General features: G+C 40.1%; 1 long non-coding RNA gene and 6 other non-coding genes across 7 annotated transcripts; 3 read left to right on the forward strand and 4 right to left on the reverse strand.

The window, feature by feature from the left end:
- Positions 1-9,085: 9,085 nt before the first annotated feature.
- trnan-guu lies at positions 9,086-9,159 on the forward strand. Its single transcript has one exon. It is a non-coding gene; the product is annotated as a tRNA-Asn (tRNA).
- A 438-nt stretch (positions 9,160-9,597) lies between these two features.
- Positions 9,598-9,671, reverse strand: trnan-guu. Its single transcript has one exon. It is a non-coding gene; the product is annotated as a tRNA-Asn (tRNA).
- Positions 9,672-9,785: 114 nt separating this feature from the next.
- On the forward strand, positions 9,786-9,858 carry trnak-cuu. The gene has a single exon. It is a non-coding gene; the product is annotated as a tRNA-Lys (tRNA).
- A 623-nt stretch (positions 9,859-10,481) lies between these two features.
- On the reverse strand, positions 10,482-10,554 carry trnak-cuu. Its single transcript has one exon. It is a non-coding gene; the product is annotated as a tRNA-Lys (tRNA).
- A 264-nt stretch (positions 10,555-10,818) lies between these two features.
- On the forward strand, positions 10,819-10,892 carry trnan-guu. The gene has a single exon. It is a non-coding gene; the product is annotated as a tRNA-Asn (tRNA).
- LOC123981127 lies at positions 10,829-12,969 on the reverse strand. Its single transcript, XR_006827681.1, has 3 exons — positions 12,915-12,969; positions 12,691-12,774; positions 10,829-11,166 (listed from the first exon to the last, which is right to left on the reverse strand). It is a non-coding gene; the product is annotated as an uncharacterized LOC123981127 (long non-coding RNA).
- Positions 11,268-11,340, reverse strand: trnak-cuu. The gene has a single exon. It is a non-coding gene; the product is annotated as a tRNA-Lys (tRNA).
- Positions 12,970-14,187: the final 1,218 nt, after the last annotated feature.

A 14,187-nucleotide genomic window follows, 5' to 3' on the forward strand; every position in this document is an offset into this window, starting at 1 on the left:
GAAGGTTCATCTGTCGAAGAGGACAAGTCTCGCACTTGAGATCTGACAATGGCACCAACTTTGTGGGTGCAGAAAGGGAGTTGCGAGAAGCCTTAGCCTCTTTGAATCATGACCGCATTGAAAGAGCCTTGTCGAAAAGGGGAGTCATGTGGAGCTTTAATCCTCCAGCTGGGTCACATCATGGGGGTGCATGGGAGCGCATGATACGGATGATCAGGAAGATCTTGTGCTCTGTGCTCCGTCAGCAAAACTTGGATGATGAAGGGTTCCATACCGTGCTCTGTGAGGCTGAAGCTATGCTTAATGATCGCCCCATCACAAGACTGTCAGAGGATCCCAACGATCTTGAGGCATTGACGCCTAACCATCTGTTACTCCTCAAAGGAAAACCAGTTCTTCCAACTGGATTGTTCAATAAAAGGGATGTTTACGCAAGGAGAAGGTGGAAACAAACCCAGTACATTTCGGATCTCTTTTGGAAGAGGTGGATCCGTGAGTACTTACCACTTTTACAGGAGCGTCAAAAATGGAACCAGGAGAAGAGGAGTTTTGTTCCTGGAGACCTGGTCATGGTGGCGGACTCTACAGCACCACGTGGGTCATGGATGCTAGGAAGAGTCCTGGAAACCTTCCCTGATAAAAGAGGTCTGGTACGTGTGGTTCGTTTGAAGACCAAGACAAACATCATTGAACGACCCATAACTAAAATATGCTTGCTTAATGAAGCTAAAGAGTAATTGGTTCCCTTGGGCCATATTTCTGGTATTTATGGCTCTTTTGAATTTGGTGTAATTGCTCTGGCAGACGCAATTAGGGGCTGGAGTGTATGAGCCATTTTCATTCTGTATTATTTTATGTAATTCTTGTCTTGTGCCACAAGGGGGCTGTATGTGCTTTGCAGTTCAGCTGATCTCGAGTCATGGAGGTGTGGGTTATTTACGTAGAGGAAACCCAGACACAGGTGTTGCTGATTTGGGAAGCAAACAGTTTTTGACTGTGCTAGCATCTAGCCTGGGGGTGAGCAAGGCACGACGGTGTTGGTTACATGTATTACGAGCAAAGATAATGCCACTGTATGAGATATGGAGGAAAATAAACTTGCTAGTTAATAGTAACATTACCGAAGTCCCCGTTTGATATTTAAGACGCTGCACGGGCACACGTCTAAACTTAATCCGCTGTATTAGCAACCAGTTACTAGACTATGTTAGGACTTAGTCAGTACACCTATAATAAATATCTAAATTCATTCAGACTTTATTGGCATTATTAAATCGCAAAAGAAAACATAAAATATTAGAATTGTAAAACTAATCGTTTAACAGTTTTAGAATGTCATAACATTCACTATCAAAACAAACAGTGGTGAAGATAGCTTAAAGACTGGGACTTTTGAATGTGTGTGTGTATATGTATATATACATATACACACATCCAAAAGTCCCAGTCCCACACACAGAGAAAACGTTCACTATAACATAACATCTAGCAAAACTAGCTAAACATTTTCAACCATTATCTGACCGTACTAAAAAATAGATGTAGCTAGGTAACGTTACTTGCCTGTGACACGCCACATCAGTATGATACTGACTTCCCAGGTCCACACCATTCATCTGCTTAAGTTCAATAGCACGGGGAACGAGGTAAACGGCTTAGTTACGCGATATGACGTTGTTATAAGTCGCGCAATTACACGATGGGCATCGGCATTTAACTTCCTGACCAGCACGGTCAAGGGCCCGGTAGATGGATTTCAGCCCTGCTTAGCTGTCATGCAGACAAGGTGCTGTCTGCTATTAGCATGACTGATCAGGGATTGTTTTTGAAAGTTGTCGGTGACTGTGTAAAAAGACCAACTTGTGTCTGCTTTTGCCGGGAACTTACGACAGACGACACAGTGCATCTGAGTTAGGGGTGCAACAATAATTGACGTAGTCGACAAACATTGATTATTAGATTCATTCATGACGTCATCGGGCCGTTTCTAAGTTTCTAAAACAACATCAGAGCTGCAGTAACACCTTCACCACCTAAAACCTCCAGAGTGTGGCAGCATTTCACTCTTCACACAGCCAGAAATGTCGTGAACTGCAGCAAAGCTGAGCTTTCCTGGAAACACCAGAGCATCTGAAGAGGAGCCGCGTAACGTTGTGTCTCTGTGGATGATGAAGACTCGTCTCGGTAAGCTAGTTAGCAAGCTAGCTTCACGTTATGAGCTGAAACATTTTCTATACAGTTGATTGATTGTTACAGTAATGGTGCTGTGAGTAGCACATAATTATGATGTACAACGGCCGTGTTCACATTCCAGATGTGCCCTGACTTTACAGTCATAAACGATGCATCGCTCATGGCGACGTTCCCAGCTGGAGAACATGCTGCTGCCGAGTGCGCATGATTAAACACAGGACAAAAAATTTATTATTGCTCCCCTCTTGTAAATTCGGCAAATGAAATGCATGACGTTATTCCTTTCTTTGTATACAGTGTCAGTTTTTCCCGGGGTGTTGCAGTACTGGTGTGAAAGCTGCTCCGTCACTAAACAGCAGATCAGCTGCTTATCACGACATGATTTCAGTGGAACTTTCTGTTGCTGCAGCAGAAACGTTCATTAAAGATTCATTTTTGAAAGCAGTATTTATTTTATTGTCTTGACTGTTAATTAGCACATGCCTAAAACAACCTCAGGTTTAATTTGAAGGCTAATAGCTAAATGAGAGGCATTGTGTCATTTTGCGATTCATTATCCGAATAGTCGATTATTCGTTTCAACAATCGATAGATTAATCAACTATCAAAATAGTTGTTATTTGCAGCCCTAATCTGAGTTCCATCAAAGTTGACCCAGGTAAATTCTTTTTTCCACAGAAGTAAAAAGTTTTGCTTGTTTTTGAACTCATAATTATCCTTTGCTGCTATCTTCGCTTTCGGCATCTCCCGCCAGTTGTTGAAAGCTGCTAGCCCGATCCGTTCTGCACATGCGCAGAAGTGGTCCTGTCTGTTAAAGAAGGTTACCTCAAATGTGGCTGTTCACAATGCTCCACTTAAATCTTAAGAGAAATAACATTTGACAACCATTCGTCACGTAACTACAACTCTGGATTGAGAGCTGCAAAACAACTGCAGGTTGTTGAGTTTCTAATGCGATTTATTGTTGTTTTTTAAATACTAATGTTTTTGCACTGGCCTGATCGGGCCAGTGAGTTGCTTGTTCAACTGTCCCGACATTACTTTTTACTGGCCCTGGGCCATCGGGCCACCGTTATTGTTGAGCCCTGGGAGGAAAATGTGGCTGATGAAGACCTTGTGGTGAAAAAGAACGGCACTTCAGCTGGAATTAATTTGGATTCAGGAGAGATGACGTGTTACAAACACAGGTACTGTGTTAAACATGCCGAGTGGTGGCAACTTCAAGAGGAAACACAACCAACCTCCATCACCACACAATCATAATACAATACAATCATAAAGACCTACATGAACAGTTAAAAACCATAGACTGTATATAAAAATGGACGTAGCGTCCGTGACGTCACCCATTGGTTTCTGAAGAGCCGTTTTGAAGCTCAAAATTAGTGGAGCTGACCGGAACCATCTTGGCAGCGCGTCACCGCGCGTCACTCCTGGATAACCAAAAATGGGCAAAAAGGCGGGTCGTAGGTGGAGCTGAGGTGACGTTTTGCTGAAACCACTCCCACCTAGCTCGACGTGACCGAGTTAGCTCATGCTAAGGAGCTAATGCTACATGCTACTCTGCGGTGTTGTACGGTGGAGGTTGGAACCTGCGGCCGTGTTGTTACCAGTTTACCGACATTACCAGCTACAGTAAAGGTAAGACACCGGAAAATATTAAAATAACTCACATTATACTTCACAAGGTTTTAAATGCTTTTAATATAAAAATGTGGTAACGTTAACGTTATTTTGCAACACTAAAGTTAGATTTTGTTGAGACTAACGTTAACAGTTAACTATGAATCAGTTATTAATTACCTTAAGTTTACTTAATGTTAACTTACAGCTCAAAAGAACAATTTCAAGCAAATCGAACCGAGCGCTAGCAGTGGCAGCGGCTAATGGCACCTGTCAATCAGAAGGGCCACGCCCCTAATAATGCAGAACTTTAAGGCTTAATATCATTTAAACAGGTGAGTTATAAAAAAATTCACCCCCCTCACAGTTGTCACAAAGGGCAAAATTAGCAATTTGCACTAAAACCAACAGGCTGTAAACATGTTTTATTCTGCTGTAAAGTTGGACATTTTAACATCGGGGTCAATGGAGATTGACTCCCTTCTGCAGCCAGCCTTAAGTGGCCACTGGAATGAATGCCAGTTTCAGATACTTCCGCATTGGTATCGGAAGTGAGAGCCGGAGGTTGCCGCTTGTTAAAAACTAGCCAAACAACAAAACCACAAACATCGAGTAGTAGCAAATCTAAAACTTTGCCACCACTACAACAACAGTCAATTTCTCAGAGTTTTGCGAGTGTGACTCCTTATGACAAAACATCCAAACTCCACAGAGAAATCACAGAGGCCATAACTCGTTATTTGGCGAAGGACATGCTGCCTATAAACACTGTGACAAAAGACGATTTTGTGAGCCTGACAACCAAATTGGACCGAAGATACCAGATTCCACCACAGATTTATTTTTCGCAAGCGGCCATTCCAAAAATGCACGACGCATGCAGTGAGACCGTGGAATCGGAAGTGAGCGAAGTTGAACAATACGCTTGTACCTCAGATCTTTGGTCCAGTTGAACAACAGAGCCCTACATCAGCCTCACTGTGCACATTCTGGATCAAGACTTTGAACTGAAAACGCAATGTCTACAGACAACCTACTTCCCCGGACAACACACCGGAGAAAACATTGCGTGCGGACTATGTGATGCTTTGGCCAGCTGGTATTTGCGGGAAGAGCAGTTGGTTTGCATCACCACCTACAACGGGCCAAACATTGTGAAAGCCACAGAACTCAACCACTGGGTCAGACTTCAGTGCTTTGGCAACTGTCTGAATATTATTAAGTTGAAATAGACAACTGCAACAGGCACTGACCAAACAGAAACAGACTTTATTCTTTCAAACTGATAATCATGCCAAAGTGGTTTGGGACTACATGGTAAAACCTAAAGGTATTCTGGGAGGTCATTTAAACATGTTAAAGAACTTTAAGCACAAGGACGAGGTGCTTGTTTTCGGAGATTTTAATATAAATTGGCTAGACAAACACTATAGGAAAAAATTTAAAAATCTTGCATCCAAACATGACGTCATTCAAATGATCGAAGCCCCTACACGTATCACCAGGAATACTCAAACACTAATAGATTTAATTTTCGCGAACAAACCTGACAGAATCATAAAAACATATAATTTAGTCACTGGTCTATCGGACCATAATATGATTTTAATTGCAAGAAAACTGACAAAGAAAAGAATGACTAGGTTTTTAAATCCAAATCAGAATTCATTTAAACTTGTAATACCTTGTAAAAAGCTGACTGAATTTGAGAATGAGTTAAAGCGTGTTAACTGGGATGAGCTCCAACAATATGATCAAGTAAACGACTACTGTAATAAGCTTATGTCCACTATTGAGAGTACTGTTGATAAATACATTAAAAAGCAAAAAAAATTCCAGAGAAAATTTCAGCTACCATGGATGAACAATAATATTAGAAAACTGTTGAAAAGGAGAGATCTTTTATCAAGACCCGAAGGGACACTGATTTTAAATTATTTAAAGGCTTGCGTAACCAAGTTGTTAAAGAACTTAGAATGTCCAAATCAAATCATTATATTCAAGCTCTATCAGAGGCTAAAGGAAATGGCAAATCAATTTGGAGGCAATTGAACAGCCTATCAAATCCAAAGGGTAATGCCACCTAAAACAAATATGAACTTAAAATGGGTGAACACATCATCACTGATTGTGCACAAGTTGCTAATGAATTCAACAACTTTTTCATACAGTCTGTTAACAACCTTGCATCAAGCTTTCCATGCTGGAACGATATAGGCTTAACAACAGTATACCTGCCTGAAGATCAAGAGAATTCATTTCAACTTAGGGAGGTCGGTCAGACAGCTGTTCTGAAAGCTATACAGGACCTAAACACCACCTTTTCAAAAGATATTTTTAATTTAGATTTTCTTAAATCTTTTCTTAAAAAATATAGTATAGTATCCATTAAATCTGGGCAATTCCTAGACGGGTGGAAAAATGCTCTAGTAATACCGATTTATAAATCAGGAGATGACAAAATGTCTTTTTCCAGACCTATCAGTCTTCTACCAGTTTTGTCTAAACTTTTAGAGAAGATTGTCTCAGAACAACTCATGTACTTGAGACAAACCAGTATCTGAGTCCTCTGCAATTTGGATTCAGGCACAACTATTCTACAGAATCCGCTACTTGTTTATTAATTGAAAATATCAAACAATCACTTGACAAGGAAAATGTAGTTGGTGCAGTATTCCTAGATTTAAAAAAGGCATTTGACACAGTAAATCATAACACTTTAATTTCAAAACTAGTTAAGTTTAATTTATCCAAACAGTCAATGTCCTGGTTCGAATCATATTTAAAAGGCCGTGAACAGTGTGTTGTGATCAATAATGTGAGATCCGCTTGTCTTAAAATCAAAACAGGGATTCCCCAGGGCACGGTCTTGGGACCCATACTTTTCAGTCTCTACATCAACGACTTGCCAGATGTGGTATGCCCAGATATAGGTCTACAGATGTATGCAGATGACACAGTGGTGTATGCATCTGGTAATACCTGTATTTCTGTGGCTGACAAACTAAATGCTAACTTCTTATCTCATCTTGTTTAACTTTAAACACCAAAAAAAACAAATTCAAAGTAAATATAAGATTTTAAGTTTTAATAATTTTATCTCCCTGCATCTGGTTAAAGTGGTCTTCAAATACTTAAATGACCAGATCCATCACCCGATCAGTGTCAAAAGGCAATTGTTGCCCAATCTGTATATATTTTATCATTTTTTATTTTCTTCCATTTTACTTAATTTTTATTTTTATTTTTTTTGTTTTGTTAAACTGTATTTTTTATTCAAAAAGCCCTACTAGGGACAAGTGTCGTAAATTAGCTTTAGCTAAAAACACTATGATACACACATCAGATGTCTGTCAAAGTTTATCTATGTTTTTGTATCTGTCCCTATTTAAATGAACTTAATAATAATAATAATGATGACCCAGGAACACAAGAACTTCTGGACATCGCATCCTTCATGGACCCCAGGTTCAAGGTGATGTAGGTTCACCTACATCAGCAGTGAAAAAGTTCAGGACATCAAGAGCAGGATCATGTCAGAAATGAAAGACTCAGCACAGAAGGAGGGGACACCTTCTGAGAACAGAGATTGAACTAATTGGTGGTTGAACTGTGGGTTTTGTATTGAGCGCTTACTGTATAATACACTGTGGTGAACTTAGTTTTTCTTGTGGTCTGTAGGTAAGCCGACCTGATGATACTATATCATTATTTGATGCAATGACTTGACTCAAATTATTTTTCTCATTAGTAAAATTTGATGCTTTCTGATTCTCCACCATTGCTCATAATAATAATTCATGCATCACCCAGTTTCATCATAACACAGGCCTGATCCACAAGAAAGTACAGTGTATGTTTAATCTATCTAATACTGTGTTGGTCAAACTATACTCTGATTTACTGTTTGTCCATTTTGAATAATACAGAAGGTAAAGAGCTTAAAAATCGCAATACTGGGGGGAAAAAAAATCGCAATTAGATTATTTTCCAAAATCATTCAGCCCTAGTTCACCCTCAGAGGTTTTTCAGCACTTCAGGGAATGTGGTAACAAGTCTACGTACATGTTTCAAACCTAGCAAAGTTAACATGCTGGTTTCTTGGCCAAGAACTTGCCCTAAGGGACAGATATTTTTTTGCTGGTTTTATGAGCCCTTAAGGATTGTAATGAGAGCCATTACAGTTATTTTAATTTATTTAATTTTTATTTATTTATTTATAGTTATGTATTTAATTATAAAAGTTATTTTCCCCACATATGTTTTCAATCAATTCAAAGAGAGATGTTTTTGTTTTGTTTACATGAAAATACTTTAAAAGGAGCACAAAGTGAGTGTCAGAACTCAAAAGAACTCAGAACTCAAATCCATTTTTCACATGTGGCCCTAATCTTCTTCCATTACAAATGTATCAAAAACAACTTATTTTCCTTTTCCACAACTCACAGTGACTACTAAACTATTTCACTCTCCCTCTCCCATTCAAATACAAGAACACCTTCCAAGTTGTCATCCTTCCTCTGATTAAACTGTGTGGATGACCTAATTAGGATGAGGAGTGATGTCATACAATTTTTCATTATTTTTTAATTAGCATTAATTAGCATAGCCCTGATAGATCTGAACGCCATATAAAAAAGCTTTTCTTGTAATCTTGCTGACATACATCCGGTCGAGGCAGATGGCCGCCCACCCTGAGCCATGGTTCTGCTCGAGGTTTCTGCCTCTTAAAAGGAAGTTTTTCCTTGCCTCTGTCGCCTAGTGCTTGCTCTTGGTGGGAACTGTTGGGCTTCTGTAAATAGCATCACAGAGTACGGTCTAGACCTGCTCTTTTATGAAAAGCGCTGTGAGATAACTGTTGTTGTGATTTGGCGCTATATAAATAAAATTGAATTGAATTGAATTGAAATACTTGACAAAGCATGAATTAATATTTTTAACTCATTGGCATCATGGTGTAGTTATTTGTAATGGATGGTTGTGTTTATTCACATTGTCGCGTTGTGTGTGAAGACTTGTGCAAGTAATCCAGCGGTCAAACTGCAAGTTTAAAATTCGCACTGTGTGTGAAACCAGCATAAGGCTTTTAAGAGACCCGGGGATCAACAGACAAGCCCTACACCACACCATCAAGGCAACATTGGGGGTAGCAAAGCAGAGTAGCAAGTGGGTTTGCCCAAAGAGACAAATATACTCTATACAACAGACACTATTTATCTGCTCACTATTTAGAAGTTATAAGCCATACCTTTGTGTGGCTGGGTCACCAGTCTCTGTGGCGCAATCGGTTAGCGCGTTCGGCTGTTAACCGAAAGGTTGGTGGTTCAAGCCCACCCAGGGACGTAGCTTTTCTTTCAACCTCAACACTAAACCAGAACGAAAACAGACTAGACATGAAACAACCACTGGGTAAACAATAGGAACAACGGGGGAGGGAAAGAGGCAGAAAGAAGAGGGTTTCGTAACAGCTTTGTCAGAACAACGACAGTCTCTGCACTTTGAATCTTTGCTCATAAATTTAAAATATATCACTGTCAATGGACTACTTAATAAATATAGTACTAAAAATAATAGGTACTGGCATTGTTTTTTAAGAACAAATCACAAAGCAATTTCAAACTGCATTATTTGAATTTGAATTTACAACATAGGTTGGGACTCATTCTTTTATATTTAGTGAAACAACGTCTTATTGCTTGTAAAAATCAAAGGATGTTTCAACATAAGTAAAGTACAAGGACTCTCATGTTAGGCTACAGTGGACTAGGAGGAAAAGCTTCTCGTCCCTGGGTGGGCTCGAACCACCAACCTTTCGGTTAACAGCCGAACGCGCTAACCGATTGCGCCACAGAGACCATGTAGTCACCTACACTGGACTTCTGATTCTTGGGGGATGGAGCACAAACAGGGGGAGCAACGCAGGCTTGTCACTATCACAGAAAGAGGTGTGGGGGGAGGGGAGTTACGCAGCCCGGCTAGCTCAGTCGGTAGAGCATGAGACTCTTAATCTCAGGGTCGTGGGTTCGAGCCCCACGTTGGGCGTTGCATTTTAATTATCCTGTCCTTGGTCATGACATTTATCCAAGTGTCCTGCACTAGCACCTGCTAAAGGCCCATTTATACTCCTGCGTAGGGTCTACATGTGTACCTACACTGTAGGCTACGCACGTAGCCATGCATTTATACTTGTGCGTAGGTCTGTCTGTCATTCTGCGATTACACCCCCAAATGCTAGTCGGCAGCAGCGATACAACAGTGATGACTTTTGGCGGCCGAGCAGGCTAACTTCCGGTTTCGCTCACCGCTGCCGTTTTGGCCACTAGTAAAAGTTACTTTAAAGCGCGGAGTACTTCCGGTCAGCTTCGGAGGCACTGCGAGGATACCCAGCCGACCAATCACAGAGCTTATGGTCCGCGTTGACTCGATGTGCAGTTACATTTTGAAGGAGGTGCACGTCAGGCGACGGCGTAGCCTCTGCGTAGCCCCGTAGCCTACGCCGTCGATTTGACGCAGAAATATAAATTGCACTTTAGAAGCCAGCTAGTTGCATTCAGCTTTTCCACTGAAAAATGATTTAGTTAAAATTCCCTAGATTGTGGAATCTAACAACTATGCAATTGATTGAAGTGTAACAGTGCCTTGACAACTGCAGTCTAAAAGGGATGCGCCCAACGTGGGGCTCGAACCCACGACCCTGAGATTAAGAGTCTCATGCTCTACCGACTGAGCTAGCCGGGCTGGTGTGCAACATTGGCAGTAGGGTTGCGATTGTGTAAATCTGGCCCACATGTCCACTATGTTCTCTGTAGCTCTGGACGGATTTCGCTTAAGAAAGGATATTCCAAAGGCAATGTCTTGTATTTTGTATAACTGTATTATCATTCTATTTACTTCTTTTTCACTTGGTCTTTGACTCATGGTCATGGAATTTGTGCCATTTCCAGTGGTTGCGCCACAGAGAGCACATGATTAGACTTGTCGTGAGTGTTCAAGGCCCACAGGGTCTCTGTGGCGCAATCGGTTAGCGCGTTCGGCTGTTAACCGAAAGGTTGGTGGTTCGAGCCCACCCAGGGACGTAGCTTTTCTTTCACGCTCAACACAAAACCAGAAAGAAGACTGACTACACCTAACACTGCCATTGTGTGGACAGTGGGGGAAGGGAAAAGGATGGGACAACCCATGTATGCTTTCACAACAGAAGACCTTCAGTCCCTGCAGTTTTAATCTTTGCTCTTACAAGCTTTGAAATATATTTCTAATGGATGTTTTGAAGTTAAAGACTGAGCAAGACTTAAGAACCCAAGCATTGCTAACATGTGAAAGAACTGTATCTTGATCTTGGATCAGCGCCTGGAATGGACAATAAAGAAACAATAATTATCATAGAATGTGATTGTTGTTGATGCATTTGTTTTAGAAATTCACAAACTATTGAATTTAGAAAAGGATAGCGCCCAACGTGGGGCTCGAACCCACGACCCTGAGATTAAGAGTCTCATGCTCTACCGACTGAGCTAGCCGGGCTGCCAATGAAAACTTTGGGGGTTGGGCTTAAATGCTTGGAGGCCCCTTTGCAGGTCCTTAAATTTGGACGGGGACTGCATTAATTTCAGCCTTTCCATTATTAAACCAATTAATTGTAACTTTACAGCTACAATAGACTTTTTTGTCATGCATACATTGAGTCTTGGTCAGGGTGTAATACAGTTTAGTAAGGTCAAATGTGATCTTGTGTGAGTTGAGTATCACTATTCAGCAAATGCTCAGAAAAAATGTGCATGCATGGCTATTGTTGTTCAGAAATAAGGTACTTTGGTTATTTATTTTATGAGAATTATATTTATTTTTATGTAATGTTTGAATGTATTATGCTATTTTGTTTTTTTAAGCCACATAGCACATACATGCATGAGTGACCCTGCGAGTGCTTTCTTTCTTTACAATTGCAGTTATGTGGCTTTAAGCATGGCTTTTTTGTGAGCAATTATGTGCGAGTTGTGTTCTCTGTATAGCGAGAGTTTTGGTTTGATGGCTGGGAATGGTCTGTTTAGATTTTAAATGTTTGGGCTTGGTGAGATTAATGTATAAAATTATTAAATTTCATCAATACAACTTTGTGAGGAAGTAATGTGATGCATGAAGAATCACTAAAAACATGAGTTTCACTAGTCAAACGTACGCCGTGATGGTTTTTTTGTCAACTAATTAGCCTCAGACACCCACTTAGTAACTTAGCTCTCTGAGTAATTGATTAAATAAGCATACAGTAGAAAGAGAGTATTAGAAATATTTACATACCATCAACTTTGCTGCCATATGTACCAAATAACAAAAAATTGTGCCCCATTAAATAACGCTAAGAAAATGTTTCCGCCATGTCAAAAAAAACCCACTTTCGATAAAAAGTGTACACTATTTTGTTGTAAAAGAAAGAGAAAGTCGTCTATTCCTCAACTACAGCGCAATACGATGTGCGCCATCGACCACGAGACGACCTGAACTTGCGTTAGTTTCTACTGTTACTGACTCTGCCTCCATTTTCTCAATATTTCCCAATTAGTTCTTTACACAGCATGCTTCAAACAAACTAAGCATACAAAATACCAACGTAGGCGGTTAAACTCTTGAGTATTAACTAAAGTTATAACCTAAGCCCTTAAAGTCGAGACAAGCTAATTAATGGTGAAGTTTTAAGCTAACGTCCCCATGTGCGCAATGTCAAAGTTAGCATACAGAACTCCACAGTTACAGGTTACGCGGTAATTACTCCTACATTACCATGAGTATTTTACCCAACAAACACGTATCATTTAGTGTTACTGTTTAATCGTAACCAATCATTCAAATTTAGTTTGATAATAATCAGATTCTTACCGTGAAGACGTGTTGGACGTTAGCGAGCTGACATCTCAAACCTAGCTTGATGGGCGTTGGTGCTGCCTGCTGGGCCTCAAAAAACTAAAATAGAGACGTGTAAAAATGTATTTTACGAGCCGAAAACTTACCCGATAGATACACTTAACCTTCATGAATAAACAAAGCAACGTTATAACAAAGTTTAACTGTGCGACACAGCCTGACAGGAGATGCTCGGTTACCTTCACGTTTTTTTTCGCTCCATCCGGGAGAGCTGGACTGCAAGTCGAGGAGCTGCTGGGTAAAAAAAACAAACATCTAACGCACATGACGTAAACTTTCGATAAATAAATAAAATGTAGCTGTACATGATGTTAAGATGTTATCTGCTCTTCTTTTACAAAGAAATTTTCTCACAATTTCTATGTATTATTTTTGTATTAAATGTGTGAGCACACACCTGTAATTCAGAGATAACTTTGTGACGACCCTTCAACCATTATCTGTGAATCAGCAATTGGTAATCGATACATAATATGCCAAAAAAAAACGTATGTAGGCCTAATTCATCAGGCAGACTGGCCCCTCTTAGAAATAATCAGTACATACATAGGCTACATGAATAACAAGTATTATTATCATGTTGCTGTCATGTGTTTGTAGGAGGTTCAGATTAGATTTGATGAACTTTAGTGTCTCCAAGGAGAACGTTTGATTGGGCCCATTGTGCACATTGCAGCTTCGCGGGACAAGATATACATTCACAGATAAAACCACGCCCAGATAGGTGCTAACCAAAGCAAATACAGCAGTAAATAATACCAGAGAAGAAAAGGTGTAACAGTCGACCATGAATGTTAAAAAATTCAATGCTACAAATAAGTAAGATCATGTATAAATATGCACGTTTCCGTTATAAATTAAAACAGCTGTTAACAGTAAGTAAGCTAAAGTATTTTTAAAAACTGCAGTCATCCAAGAGTTAGATAGCGTTGTGGTAGATAGCATCTACTGATCATGTTAATCGACAAATTAACTTCTATGCTGTCAGATAAATGCAGTGGGCTAAAAGTACAATGTTTCCCTCTGAAGTAGCGCACAAGTATAAAGTATCAGAAAGTGAAAATATTCAAGCTAAGTAAGTACAGTAGACTACTACAGTATATGTTTTAGTTACATTGCACCATTTGGGTGTTTTATCACAAAAGGAAGAGAAATTAAATAAATACAACAGCAAAAAAAAAAACCACAGAGTCAAATGTATGTAGCCTCTGTCTGAAGAAAGTTTGGCCTCATAACCAGGACAGGGTTTAAATACAAACAGTGCTTCGAAGCCTGGGTGATCGATCACAGTCACGATCAGAAATTCTTTATTGATCCCCGAGGGTTTGTAAAATTTCATCCGTCCCATGCGCACATATCACCACTAGATGGCGCCACTGCACCACAGTAAAGCCCCGGTGGCTGCAGATGGACAGAGAGACCAAGTGCTGCACTACACCCAGCGATCATCTC

The sequence above is a fragment of the Micropterus dolomieu genome, linkage group LG12, assembly GCF_021292245.1.
Source record: "Micropterus dolomieu isolate WLL.071019.BEF.003 ecotype Adirondacks linkage group LG12, ASM2129224v1, whole genome shotgun sequence".
NCBI classification, from domain to species: domain Eukaryota; kingdom Metazoa; phylum Chordata; class Actinopteri; order Centrarchiformes; family Centrarchidae; genus Micropterus; species Micropterus dolomieu.